We start from the raw sequence: 12568 nt of genomic DNA, 5'->3' as shown, positions 1-12568 counted from the left end.
CACGTGTGAGGCGAATGTTATAACCACTACACTACAGAAACTGCCTCTGTGGGTACGGAAAAGTATTGAACCTGGAAGAGCCATAGTAACAGAATACTCTTAAAATCGTAACGTGAAAGTATGTTTCTGCACAGTTTCGAATGGGGACCTTTCGCGTGTGAGGCGAACGTGATAACCACTACACTACAGAAACTGCCTCTGCGGGGTTGGAAAAGAATTGAACTTGGAAGACCCATAGTAACAGTATCCTCATAAAATCATAAAGTAAAAGTATGTTTCTGCCCACTTTCAAACTGGGGACCTTTCGCATGTGAGGCGAACGTGATAACCAATACAAAAACTGCCACTTGGGGAACGGAAAAGAATTAAACTTGGAAGTGCAATTTGCATATGGGCTTTCAAAAATATTTTTTCTGCTAATAGTAACAGAAAAATCCTAAAATCCTAAATAAAAAAAAATGTTTCTGCCCAGATTCGAACTGGGGACCTTTCGCCTGTTAGGTGAATGTGATAACCACTACACTACAGAAACTGCAACTTTGGAGATGGAAAAGTATTGAACCTGGAAGACCCATAGTAACAAAATCCTCATAAAATCATAAAGTAAAAGTATGTTTTTGCCCACTTTCAAACTAGGGACCTTTTGTGTGTTAGGCGAACGTGATAACCACTACACTAGAGAAACTGCCTCTGCGGGGTTGGAAAAGTATTGAACCTGGAAGAGCCATAGTAACAGAATACTCATAAAATCATAAAGTAAAAGTATGTTTTTGACCACTTTCAAACTGGGGACGTTTTGTGTGTTAGGCGAATGTGATAACCACTACACTACAGAAACTGCATCTTTGGAGATGGAAAAGTATTGAACCTGGAAGACCCATAGTAACAGAATCCTCATAAAATCATAAAGTAAAAGTATGTTTTTTCCCACTTTCAAACTGGGGACCTTTTGGGTGTTAGGCGAACGTGATAACCACTACTCTACAGAAACTGCCTCTGCGAGGTTGGAAAAGTATTGAAACTGGAAGACCCATAGTAACAGTATCCTCATAAAATCATAAAGTAAAAGTATGTTTCTGCCCACTTTCAAACTGGGGTCCTTTCGCATGTGAGGCGAACGTGATAACCAATACAAAAACTGCCACTTGGGGAACGGAAAAGAATTAAACTTGGAAGTGCAATTTGCATATGGGCTTTCAAAAATATTTTTTCTGCTAATAGTAACAGAAAAATCCTAAAATCCTAAATAAAAAAAATGTTTCTGCCCAGTTTCGAACTAGGAACCTTTCGCGTGTTAAGCGAATGTGATAACCACTACACTACAGAAACTGCATCTTTGGAAATGGAAAAGTATTGAACCTGGAAGACCCATAGTAACAGAATCCTCATAAAATCATAAAGTAAAAGTATGTTTTTGCCCACTTTCAAACTGGGGACCTTTTGTGTGTTAGGCGAACGTGATAACCACTACACTACAGAAACTGCATCTGCGGGGTTGGAAAAGTATTGAACTTGGAAGACCCATAGTAACAGTATCCTCATAAAATCATAAAGTAAAAGTATGTTTCTGCCCACTTTCAAACTGGGGACCTTTCGCATGTGAGGCGAACGTGATAACCAATACAAAAACTGCCACTTGGGGAATGGAAAAAAATTAAACTTGGAAGTGCAATTTGCATATGGGCTTTCAAAATTATTTTTTCTGCTAATATTAACAGAAAAATCCTAAAATCCTAAATAAAAAAAAATGTTTCTGCCCAGATTCGAACTGGGGACCTTTCGCCTGTTAGGTGAATGTGATAACCACTACACTACAGAAACTGCAACTTTGGAGATGGAAAAGTATTGAACCTGGAAGACCCATAGTAACAAAATCCTCATAAAATCATAAAGTAAAAGTATGTTTTTGCCCACTTTCAAACTAGGGACCTTTTGTGTGTTAGGCGAACGTGATAACCACTACACTACAGAAACTGCCTCTGCGGGGTTGGACAAGTATTGAACCTGGAAGACCCATAGTAACAGAATCCTCATAAAATCATAAAGTAAAAGTATGTTTCTGCCCACTATCAAACAGAGGACCTTTCGCATATGAGGCGAATGTGATAACCACTACACTACAGAAACAGCCTCTTGGAGAACTGAAAAGAATTAAACTCGGAAGTGCAATTTGAATAAGGGCTTTCAAAAAATTTTTTTCTGCTAATAGTAACAGAAAAATCCTAAAATCATAAATAAAAAAAAAGGTTCTGCCCAGTTTCAAACTGGGGACCTTTCGCGTGTGAGGCGAACGTGATAACCACTACACTACAGAAACTGCCTCTGCGGGGATAGAAAAGTATTGAACCTGGAAGATCCATAGTAAAAGAATCCTCATAAAATCATAAAGTAAAAGTATGTTTTTGCCCACTTTCAAACTGGGGACCTTTCGCGTGTTAGGCGAATGTGATAACCACTACACTACAGAAACTGCCTCTGTGGGGACGGAAAAGTATTGAACCTGGAAGAGCCATAGTAACAGAATACTCTTAAAATCATAATGTAAAAGTATGTTTCTGCCCAGTTTCGAAATGGGGACCTTTCGCGTGTGAGGCGAACGTGATAACCACTACACTACAGAAACTGCCTCTGCAAAAACGGAAAAGTATTGCACCTGGAAGAGCCATAGTAACCGAATTAAAATCAGAACGTAAAAGTAAGTTTCTGCCTAGTTTCGAACAGGGGACCTTTCGCGTGTGAGGTGAACGTGATAACCACTACACTACAGAAACTGCTTCTGCGAGGACGGAAAAGTATTGAACCTGGAAGAGCCATAGTAACAGAATACTCTTAAAATCATAACGTAAAAGTATTTTTCTGCCCAGTTTCGAACTGGGGACGTTTCGCGTGTGAGGCGAACGTGATAACCACTACACTACAGAACCTGCCCCTGCAGGGACTGAAAAATATTGAACCTGGAAGACCCATAGTAACAGAATACTCTTAAAATCATAACGTAAAAGTATGTTTCTGCCCACTTTCAAACTGGGGACCTTTCGCGTGTTAGGCGAATGTGATAACCACTACACTACAGAAACTGCCTCTGTGGGGTTGGAAAAGTATTGAACCGGGAAGAGCCATAGTAACAGAATACTCTTAAAATCATAAAGTAAAAGTAAATTTCTGCCCAGTTTCAAACAGGGGACCGTTCGCGTGTGAGGCGAACGTGATAACCACTACACTACAGAAACTGCCTCTTGTGGAGTGGCAAAGTATTGAACCTGGAAGAGCCATGGTTATAGAATGCTCATAAAATCATAATGTAAAAGTATGTTTCTGCCTACTTTCAAACTGAGGACCTTTCGCATATGAGATGAACGTGATAACCACTACACTACGAAAACTGCCTCTTGGGGAATGGAAAAGAATTAAACTTGGAAGTGCAATTTGCTTATGGGCTTTCAAAAATATTTTTTCTGCTACTAGTAACAGAAAAATCCTAAAATCCTAAATAAAAAAAATGTTTCTGCCCAGTTTCGAACTGGGGACCTTTCGCGTGTTTGGCAAACGTGATAACCACTACACTACAGAAACTGCCTCCGAGGGGTTGGAAAAGTATTGAACCTGGAAGATTCATAGGAACAGTATCCTCATAAAATCATAAAGTAAAAGTATGTTTCTGCCCACTTTCAAACTGGGGACCTTTCGAGTGTGAGGCTAATGTGATAACCACTACACTACAGAAACTGCCTCTGTGGGTACGGAAAAGTATTGAACCTGGAAGAGCCATAGTAACAGAATACTCTTAAAATCATAACGTGAAAGTATGTTTCTGCCCAGTTTCGAACTGGGGACCTTTCGCGTGTGAGGCGAACGTGATAACCACTGCACTACAGAAACTGCCTCTGCGGGAACTGAAAAGTATTGAACCTGGAAGACCCATAGTAACAGAATCCTCATAAAATCATAAAGTAAAAGTATGTTTCTGCCCACTATCAAACAGAGGACCTTTCGCATATGAGATGATTGTGATAACCACTACACTACAAAAACTGCCTCTTGGGGAAAGGAAAAGAATTAAACTTGGATGTGCAATTTGCATATGGGCTTTCAAAAATATTTTTTCTGCTAATAGTAACAGAAAAATCCTAAAATCATAAATAAAAAAAAAGTTTCTACCCAGTTTCGAACTGGGGACTTTTCGCGTGTGAGGCGAACTTGATAACCACTACACTACAGAAACTGCCTCTGTGGGGACGGAAAAGTATTGAAAGTAAAAGTATGTTTCTGCCCACTTTCAAACTGGGGACCTTTCACCTGTGTGAGGCGAATGTGATAACCACTACACTACAGAAACTGCCTCTGTGGGTACAGAAAAGTATTGTACCTGGAAGAGCCATAGTAACAGAATACTCTTAAAATCATAACGTGAAAGTATGTTTCTGCCCAGTTTCGAACTGGGGACCTTTTGCTTGTTTGGCGAATGTGATAACCACTACACTACAGAAACTGCCTCTGTGGGTATGGAAAAGTAATGAACCTGGAAGAGCCATAGAAACAGAATACTCTTAAAATCATAACGAAAAAGTATGTTTCTGCCCAGTTTCGAACTGGGAACTTTTTGCGTGTTAGGCGAACGTGATAACCACTACACTACAGAAACTGCGTCTGTACCAACGGAAAAGTATTGAAACTGGAAGAGCCATAGTAACAGAATACTAATAAAATCATAAAGTAAAAGTATGTTTCTGCCTACTTTCAAACTGAGGACCTTTTGCATATGAGATGAATATGATAACCACTACACTACAGAAACTGCCTCTTGGGGAATGGAAAAGATTTAAACCTGGAAGTGCAATTTGCATATGGGCTTTCAAAAATATTTTTTCTGCTATTAGTAACAGAAAAATCCTAAAATCATAAATAAAAAAAAAGGTTCTGCCCACTTTCAAACTGGGGACCTTTCGCGTGTGAGGCGACCATGATAACCACTACACTACAGAAACTGCCTCTGCAGGGACAGAAAAGTATTGAACCTGGAAGACCCATAGTAAAAGAATCCTCATAAAATCATAAAGTAAAAGTATGTTTTTGCCCACTTTCAAATTGGGGACTTTTCGCGTGTGAGGCGAACGTGATAACCACTACACTACAGAAACTGCCTCTGCGGGGACAGAAAAGTATTGAACCTGGAAGACCCATAGTAAAAGAATCCTCATAAAATCATAAAGTAAAAGTATGTTTTTGCCCACTTTCAAACTGGGTACCTTTCGCGTGTTAGGCGAATGTGATAACCACTACACTACAGAAACTGCCTCTGTGGGGACGGAAAAGTATTGAACCTGGAAGAGCCATAGTAACAGAATACTCTTAAAATCATAATGTAAAAGTATGTTTCTGCCCAGTTTCGAAATGGGGACCTTTCGCGTGTGAGGCGAACGTGATAACCACTACACTACAGAAACTGCCTCTGCAAAAACGGAAAAGTATTGCACCTGGAAGAGCCATAGTAACAGAATTAAAATCATAACGTAAAAGTATGTTTCTGCCTAGTTTCAAACAGGGTACCTTTCGCGTGTGAGGTGAACGTGATAACCACTACACTACAGACACTGCTTCTGCGAGGACAGAAAAGTATTGAACCTGGAAGAGCCATAGTCACAGAATACTCTTAAAATCATAACGTAAAAGTATTTTTCTGCCCAGTTTCGAACTGGGGACCTTTCGCGTGTGAGGCGAACGTGATAACCACTACACTACAGAAACTGCCTCAGCAGGGATGGAAAAATATTGAACCTGGAAGACCCATAGTAACAGAATACTCTTAAAATCATAACGTAAAAGTATGTTTCTGCCCACTTTCAAACTGGGGACCTTTCGCGTGGGAGGCGAATGTGATAACCACTACACTACAGAAACTGCCTCTGTGAGTACGGAAAAGTATTGAACCTGGAAGAGCCATAGTAACAGAATACTCTTAAAATCATAACGTGAAAGTATGTTTCTGCCCAGTTTCGAACTGGGGACCTTTCGCGTGTGAGGCGAACGTGATAACCACTACACTACAGAAACTGCCTCTGCGGGAGCTGAAAAGTATTGAACCTGGAAGACCCATAGTAACAGAATCCTCATAAAATCATAAAGTAAAAGTATGTTTCTGCCCACTATCAAACAGAGGACCTTTCACATATGAGATGATTGTGATAACCACTACACTACAGAAACAGCCTCTTGGGGAACGGAAAAGAATTAAACTTGGAAGTGCAATTTGCATATGTGCTTTCAAAAATATTTTTTCTGCTACTAGTAACAGAAAAATCCTAAAATCATAAATAAAAAAAATGTTTCTGCCCAGTTTCAAAATAGGGACCTTTCGCATGTTAGGCGAACGTGATAACCACTACACTACAGAAACTGCTTCTGCGAGGATGGAAAAGTATTGAACCTGGAAGAGCCATAGTAACAGAATACTCTTAAAATCATAACGTAAAAGTATTTTTCTGCCCAGTTTCGAACTGGGGACCTTTCGCGTGTGAGGCGAACGTGATAACCACTACACTACAGAAACTGCCTCTGCAGCGAAAAAAAAATATTGAACCTGGAAGACCCATAGTAACAGAATACTCTTAAAGTCATAACGTAAAAGTATGTTTCTGCCCACTTTCAAACTGGGGACCTTTCGCGTGTGAGGCGAATGTGATAACCACTTCACTACAGAAACTGCGTCTGTGCCAACGGAAAAGTATTCAAACTGGAAGAGCCATAGTAACAGAATACTAATAAAATCATAAAGTAAAAGTATGTTTCTGCCTACTTTCAAACTGAGGACCTTTCGCATATGAGATGAATATGATAACCACTACACTACAAAAACTGCCTCTTGGAGAACTGAAAAGAATTAAACTCGGAAGTGCAATTTGCATATGGGCTTTCAAAAATATTTTTTCTGCTAATAGTAACAGAAAAATCCTAAAATCATAAATAAAAATAAAGGTTCTGCCCAGTTTCAAACTGGGGACCTTTCGCGTGTGAGGCAAACGTGATAACCACTACACTACAGAAACTGCCTCTGCAGGGACAGAAAAGTATTGAACCTGGAAGACCCATAGTAAAAGAATCCTCATAAAATCATAAAGTAAAACTATGTTTTTGCCCACTTTCAAACTGGGGACCTTTCGCGTGTGAGGCGAATGTGATAACCACTACACTACAGAAACTGCCTCTGCGGGGACAGAAAAGTATTGAACATGGAAGACCCATAGTAAAAGAATCCTCATAAAATCATAAAGTAAAAGTATGTTTTTGCCCACTTTCAAACTGGGGACCTTTCGCGTGTTAGGCGAATGTGATAACCACTACACTACAGAAACTGCCTCTGTGGGGACGGAAAAGTATTGAACCTGGAAGAGCCATAGTAACAGAATACTCTTAAAATCATAATGTAAAAGTATGTTTCTGCCCAGTTTCGAAATGGGGACCTTTCGCGTGTGAGGCGAACGTGATAACCACTACACTACAGAAACTGCCTCTGCAAAAACGGAAAAGTATTGCACCTGGAAGAGCCATAGTAACAGAATTAAAATCATAACGTAAAAGTATTTTTCTGCCTAGTTTCGAACAGGGGACCTTTCACGTGTGAGGTGAACGTGATAACCACTACACTACAGAAACTGCTTCTGCGAGGATAGAAAAGTATTGAACCTGGAAGAGCCATAGTAACAGAATACTCTTAAAATCATAACGTAAAAGTATTTTTCTGCCCAATTTCGAACTGGGGACCTTTCGCGTATGAGGCGAACGTGATAACCACTACACTACAGAAACTGCCTCAGTGGGTACGGAAAAGTATTGAACCTGGAAGACCCATAGTAAAAGAATCCTCATAAAATCATAAAGTAAAAGTATGTTTCTGCCCACTATCAAACAGAGGACCTTTCGCATATGAGATGATTGTGATAACCACTACACTACAAAAACTGCCTCTTGGGGAAAGGAAAAGAATTAAACTTGGATGTGCAATTTGCATATGGGCTTTCAAAAATATTTTTTCTGCTAATAGTAACAGAAAAATCCAAAATAAAAAAAAAATTCTGCCCAGTTTCAAAATAGGGACCTTTCACGTGTAAGGCGAAAGTGATAACCACTACACTACAGAAACTGCCTCTGTGGGGTTGGAAAAGTATTGAACCGGGAAGAGCCATAGTAACAGAATACTCTTAAAATCATAAAGTAAAAGTAAATTTCTGCCCAGTTTCAAACAGGGGACCTTTCGCGTGTGAGGCGAACGTGATAACCACTACACTACAGAAACAGCTTCTTGAGGAGTGGCAAAGTATTGAACCTGGAAGAGCCATGGTTATAGAATACTCATAAAATCATAAAGTAAAAGTATGTTTCTGCCTACTTTCAAACTGAGGACCTTTCGCATATGAGATGAATGTGATAACCACTACACTACGAAAACTGCCTCTTGGGGAACGGAAAAGAATTAAACTTGGAAGTGCAATTTGCATATGGGCTTTCAAAAATATTTTTTCTGCTACTAGTAACAGAAAAATCATAAAATCATAAATAAAAAAAATGTTTCTGCCCAGTTTCGAACTGGGGACCTTTCGCGTGTTAGGCGAACGTGATAACCACTACACTACAGAAACTGCCTCTGTGGGGTTGGAAAAGTATTGAACCTGGAAGACCCATAGTAACAGTATCCTCATAAAAACATAAAGTAAAAGTTTGTTTCTGCCCACTTTCAAACTGGGGACCTTTTGCTTGTTTGGCGAATGTGATAACCACTACACTACAGAAACTGCCTCTGTGTGTACGGAAAAGTAATGAACCTGGAAGAGCCATAGTAACAGAATACTCTTAAAATCATAACGAAAAAGTATGTTTCTGCCCAGTTTCGAACTGGGGACCTTTCGCGTGTGAGGCGAACGTGATAACCACTACACTACAGAAACTGCCTCTGCAGGGACGGAAAAATATTGAACCTGGAAGACCCATAGTAACAGAATACTCTTAAAATCATAACGTAAAAGTATGTTTCTGCCCAGTTTCAAACTGGGAACTTTTTGCGTGTTAGGCGAACGTGATAACCACTACACTACAGAAACTGCGTCTGTGCCAACGGAAAAGTATTGAAACTGGAAGAGCCATAGTAACAGAATACTAATAAAATCATAAAGTAAAAGTATGTTTCTGCATACTTTCAAACTGAGGACCTTTCGCATTTGAGATGAATATGATAACCACTACACTACAAAAACTGCCTCTTGGAGAACTGAAAAGAATTAAACTCAGAAGTGCAATTTGCATATGGGCTTTCAAAAATATTTTTTCTGCTAATAGTAACAGAAAAATCCTAAAATCATAAATAAAAAAATAGGTTCTGCCCACTTTCAAACTGGGGACCTTTCGCGTGTGAGGCGAACGTGATAACCACTACACTACAGAAACTGCCTCTGCGGGGTTGGAAAAGTATTGAACCTGGAAGATCCATAGTAACAGAATACTCATAAAATCATAAAGTAAAAGTATGTTTCTGCCTACTTTCAAACTGAGGACCTTTCGCATATGAGATGAACGTGATAACCACTACACTACGAAAACTGCCTCTTGGGGAACGGAAAAGAATTAAACTTGGAAGTGCAATTTGCATATGGGCTTTCAAAAATATTTTTTCTGCTACTAGTAACAGAAAAATCATAAAATCATAAATAAAAAAAAGTTTCTGCCCAGTTTCGAACTGGGGACCTTTCGCGTATTAGGCGAACGTGATAACCACTACACTACAGAAACTGCCTCTGTGGGGTTGGAAAAGTATTGAACCTGGAAGACCCATAGTAACAGTATCCTCATAAAAACATAAAGTAAAAGTTTGTTTCTGCCCACTTTCAAACTGGGGACCTTTTGCTTGTTTGGCGAATGTGATAACCACTACACTACAGAAACTGCCTCTGTGTGTACAGAAAAGTAATGAACCTGGAAGAGCCATAGTAACAGAATACTCTTAAAATCATAACGAAAAAGTATGTTTCTGCCCAGTTTCGAACTGGGGACCTTTCGCGTGTGAGGCGAACGTGATAACCACTTCACTACAGAAACTGCCTCTGCAGGGACGGAAAAATATTGAACCTGGAAGACCCATAGTAACAGAATACTCTTAAAATCATAACGTAAAAGTATGTTTCTGCCCAATTTCAAACTGGGAACTTTTTGTGTGTTAGGCGAACGTGATAACCACTACACTACAGAAACTGCGTCTGTGCCAACGGAAAAGTATTGAACCTGGAAGAGCCATAGTAACAGAATACTAATAAAATCATAAAGTAAAAGTATGTTTCTGCCTACTTTCAAACTGAGGACCTTTCGCATTTGAGATGAATATGATAACCTCTACACTACAAAAACTGCCTCTTGGAGAACTGAAAAGAATTAAACTCAGAAGTGCAATTTGCATATGGGCTTTCAAAAATATTTTTTCTGCTAATAGTAACAGAAAAATCCTAAAATCATAAATAAAAAAATAGGTTCTGCCCACTTTCAAACTGGGGACCTTTCGCGTGTGAAGCGAACGTGATAACCACTACACTACAGAAACTGCCTCTGCGGGGTTGGAAAAGTATTGAACCTGGAAGATCCATAGTAACAGAATACTCATAAAATCATAAAGTAAAAGTATGTTTCTGCCTACTTTCAAACTGAGGACCTTTCGCATATGAGATGAACGTGATAACCACTACACTACGAAAACTGCCTCTTGGGGAACGGAAAAGAATTAAACTTGGAAGTGCAATTTGCATATGGGCTTTCAAAAATATTTTTTCTGCTACTAGTAACAGAAAAATCCTAAAATCATAAATAAAAAAAATGTTTCTGCCCAGTTTCGAACTGGGGACCTTTCGCGTGTTAGGCGAACGTGATAACCACTACACTACAGAAACTGCCTCTGCAGGGATGGAAAAATATTGAACCTGGAAGACCCATAGTAACAGAATACTCTTAAAATCATAACGTAAAAGTATGTTTCTGCCCAGTTTCAAACTGGGAACTTTTTGCGTGTTAGGCGAACATGATAACCACTACACTACAGAAACTGCGTCTGTGCCAACGGAAAAGTATTGAAACTGGAAGAGCCATAGTAACAGAATACTAATAAAATCATAAAGTAAAAGTATGTTTCTGACTACTTTCAAACTGAGGACCTTTCGCATATGAGATGAATATGATAACCACTACACTACAAAAACTGCCTCTTGGAGAACTGAAAAGAATTAAACTCGGAAGTGCAATTTGCATATGGGCTTTCAAAAATATTTTTTCTGCTAATAGTAACAGAAAAATCCTAAAATCATAAATAAAAAAAAAGGATCTGCCCAGTTTCAAACTGGGGACCTTTCGCGTGTGAGGCGAACGTGATAACCACTACACTACAGAAACTGCCTCTGCAGGGACAGAAAAGTATTGAACCTGGAAGACCCATAGTAAAAGAATCCTCATAAAATCATAAAGTAAAAGTATGTTTTTGCCCACTTTCAAACTGGGGACCTTTCAAGTGTGAGGCGAATGTGATAACCACTACACTACAGAAACTGCCGCTGCGGGGACAGAAAAGTATTGAACCTGGAAAACCCATAGTAACAGAATCCTCATAAAATCATAAAGTAAAAGTATGTTTTTGCCCACTTTCAAACTGGGGACCTTTCGCGTGTTAGGCGAATGTGATAACCACTACACTACAGAAACTGCCTCTGTGGGGACGGAAAAGTATTGAACCTGGAAGACCCATAGTAACAGAATACTCTTAAAATCATAATGTAAAAGTATGTTTCTGCCCAGTTTCGAAATGGGGACCTTTCGCGTGTGAGGCGAACGTGATAACCACTACACTACAGAAACTGCCTCTGCAAAAATGGAAAAGTATTGCACCTAGAAGAGCCATAGTAACAGAATTAAAAATATTAACGTAAAAGTATGTTTCTGCCTAGTTTCGAACAGGGGACCTTTCGCGTGTGAGGTGAATGTGATAACCACTACACTACAGAAACTGCTTCTGCGAGGATGGAAAAGTATTGAACCTGGAAGAGCCATAGTAACAGAATACTCTTAAAATCATAACGTAAAAGTATTTTTCTGCCCAGTTTCGAACTGGGGACCTTTCGCGTGTGAGGCGAACGTGATAACCACTACACTACAGAAACTGCCTCTGCAGGTACAGAAAAGTATTGAACCTGGAAGAGCCATAGTAACAGAATACTCTTAAAATCATAACGTAAAAGTATGTTTCTGCCCAGTTTCGAACTGGGGACCTTTCTCGTATGAGGCGAACGTGATAACCACTACACTACAGAAACTGCCTCTGCAGGTACAGAAAAATATTGAACCTGGAAGACCCATAGTAACAGAATACTCTTAAAATCATAACGTAAAAGTATGTTTCTGCCCACTTTCAAACTGGGGACCTTTCGCGTGGGAGGCGAATGTGATAACCACTACACTACAGAAACTGCCTCTGTGGGTACGGAAAAGTATTGAACCTGGAAGACCCATAGTAAAAGAATCCTCATAAAATCATAAAGTAAAAGTATGT

At 39.4% G+C, this 12568-nt stretch overlaps 22 non-coding genes across 22 annotated transcripts; all 22 read right to left on the bottom strand.

Annotated features, from left to right (window-relative positions):
• Positions 1–459: 459 nt before the first annotated feature.
• TRNAV-AAC (transfer RNA valine (anticodon AAC)) lies at positions 460–532 on the bottom strand. Its single transcript has one exon. It is a non-coding gene; the product is annotated as a tRNA-Val (tRNA).
• A 724-nt stretch (positions 533–1256) lies between these two features.
• Positions 1257–1329, bottom strand: TRNAV-AAC (transfer RNA valine (anticodon AAC)). The gene has a single exon. It is a non-coding gene; the product is annotated as a tRNA-Val (tRNA).
• A 419-nt stretch (positions 1330–1748) lies between these two features.
• On the bottom strand, positions 1749–1821 carry TRNAV-AAC (transfer RNA valine (anticodon AAC)). Its single transcript has one exon. It is a non-coding gene; the product is annotated as a tRNA-Val (tRNA).
• Positions 1822–2550: 729 nt separating this feature from the next.
• On the bottom strand, positions 2551–2623 carry TRNAV-CAC (transfer RNA valine (anticodon CAC)). The gene has a single exon. It is a non-coding gene; the product is annotated as a tRNA-Val (tRNA).
• A 381-nt stretch (positions 2624–3004) lies between these two features.
• Positions 3005–3077, bottom strand: TRNAV-AAC (transfer RNA valine (anticodon AAC)). Its single transcript has one exon. It is a non-coding gene; the product is annotated as a tRNA-Val (tRNA).
• Positions 3078–3500: 423 nt separating this feature from the next.
• On the bottom strand, positions 3501–3573 carry TRNAV-AAC (transfer RNA valine (anticodon AAC)). Its single transcript has one exon. It is a non-coding gene; the product is annotated as a tRNA-Val (tRNA).
• A 233-nt stretch (positions 3574–3806) lies between these two features.
• On the bottom strand, positions 3807–3879 carry TRNAV-CAC (transfer RNA valine (anticodon CAC)). The gene has a single exon. It is a non-coding gene; the product is annotated as a tRNA-Val (tRNA).
• Positions 3880–4416: 537 nt separating this feature from the next.
• TRNAV-AAC (transfer RNA valine (anticodon AAC)) lies at positions 4417–4489 on the bottom strand. The gene has a single exon. It is a non-coding gene; the product is annotated as a tRNA-Val (tRNA).
• An 80-nt stretch (positions 4490–4569) lies between these two features.
• TRNAV-AAC (transfer RNA valine (anticodon AAC)) lies at positions 4570–4642 on the bottom strand. Its single transcript has one exon. It is a non-coding gene; the product is annotated as a tRNA-Val (tRNA).
• Positions 4643–5371: 729 nt separating this feature from the next.
• Positions 5372–5444, bottom strand: TRNAV-CAC (transfer RNA valine (anticodon CAC)). The gene has a single exon. It is a non-coding gene; the product is annotated as a tRNA-Val (tRNA).
• Positions 5445–5672: 228 nt separating this feature from the next.
• Positions 5673–5745, bottom strand: TRNAV-CAC (transfer RNA valine (anticodon CAC)). Its single transcript has one exon. It is a non-coding gene; the product is annotated as a tRNA-Val (tRNA).
• Positions 5746–5978: 233 nt separating this feature from the next.
• TRNAV-CAC (transfer RNA valine (anticodon CAC)) lies at positions 5979–6051 on the bottom strand. Its single transcript has one exon. It is a non-coding gene; the product is annotated as a tRNA-Val (tRNA).
• Positions 6052–6321: 270 nt separating this feature from the next.
• TRNAV-AAC (transfer RNA valine (anticodon AAC)) lies at positions 6322–6394 on the bottom strand. Its single transcript has one exon. It is a non-coding gene; the product is annotated as a tRNA-Val (tRNA).
• An 80-nt stretch (positions 6395–6474) lies between these two features.
• TRNAV-CAC (transfer RNA valine (anticodon CAC)) lies at positions 6475–6547 on the bottom strand. The gene has a single exon. It is a non-coding gene; the product is annotated as a tRNA-Val (tRNA).
• An 882-nt stretch (positions 6548–7429) lies between these two features.
• On the bottom strand, positions 7430–7502 carry TRNAV-CAC (transfer RNA valine (anticodon CAC)). The gene has a single exon. It is a non-coding gene; the product is annotated as a tRNA-Val (tRNA).
• Positions 7503–8560: 1058 nt separating this feature from the next.
• On the bottom strand, positions 8561–8633 carry TRNAV-AAC (transfer RNA valine (anticodon AAC)). The gene has a single exon. It is a non-coding gene; the product is annotated as a tRNA-Val (tRNA).
• A 233-nt stretch (positions 8634–8866) lies between these two features.
• On the bottom strand, positions 8867–8939 carry TRNAV-CAC (transfer RNA valine (anticodon CAC)). Its single transcript has one exon. It is a non-coding gene; the product is annotated as a tRNA-Val (tRNA).
• Positions 8940–9704: 765 nt separating this feature from the next.
• TRNAI-AAU (transfer RNA isoleucine (anticodon AAU)) lies at positions 9705–9777 on the bottom strand. The gene has a single exon. It is a non-coding gene; the product is annotated as a tRNA-Ile (tRNA).
• A 233-nt stretch (positions 9778–10010) lies between these two features.
• On the bottom strand, positions 10011–10083 carry TRNAV-CAC (transfer RNA valine (anticodon CAC)). Its single transcript has one exon. It is a non-coding gene; the product is annotated as a tRNA-Val (tRNA).
• Positions 10084–10849: 766 nt separating this feature from the next.
• TRNAV-AAC (transfer RNA valine (anticodon AAC)) lies at positions 10850–10922 on the bottom strand. Its single transcript has one exon. It is a non-coding gene; the product is annotated as a tRNA-Val (tRNA).
• Positions 10923–11804: 882 nt separating this feature from the next.
• On the bottom strand, positions 11805–11877 carry TRNAV-CAC (transfer RNA valine (anticodon CAC)). Its single transcript has one exon. It is a non-coding gene; the product is annotated as a tRNA-Val (tRNA).
• Positions 11878–12106: 229 nt separating this feature from the next.
• Positions 12107–12179, bottom strand: TRNAV-CAC (transfer RNA valine (anticodon CAC)). Its single transcript has one exon. It is a non-coding gene; the product is annotated as a tRNA-Val (tRNA).
• Positions 12180–12568: the final 389 nt, after the last annotated feature.

Source organism: Taudactylus pleione, unplaced genomic scaffold, assembly GCF_031769625.1.
Source record: "Taudactylus pleione unplaced genomic scaffold, aTauple2 ptg000050l, whole genome shotgun sequence".
NCBI lineage: Eukaryota > Metazoa > Chordata > Amphibia > Anura > Myobatrachidae > Taudactylus > Taudactylus pleione.
Note: the sequence above shows the minus strand (reverse complement) of the source record. Positions and strands in the feature narration are given on the sequence as shown.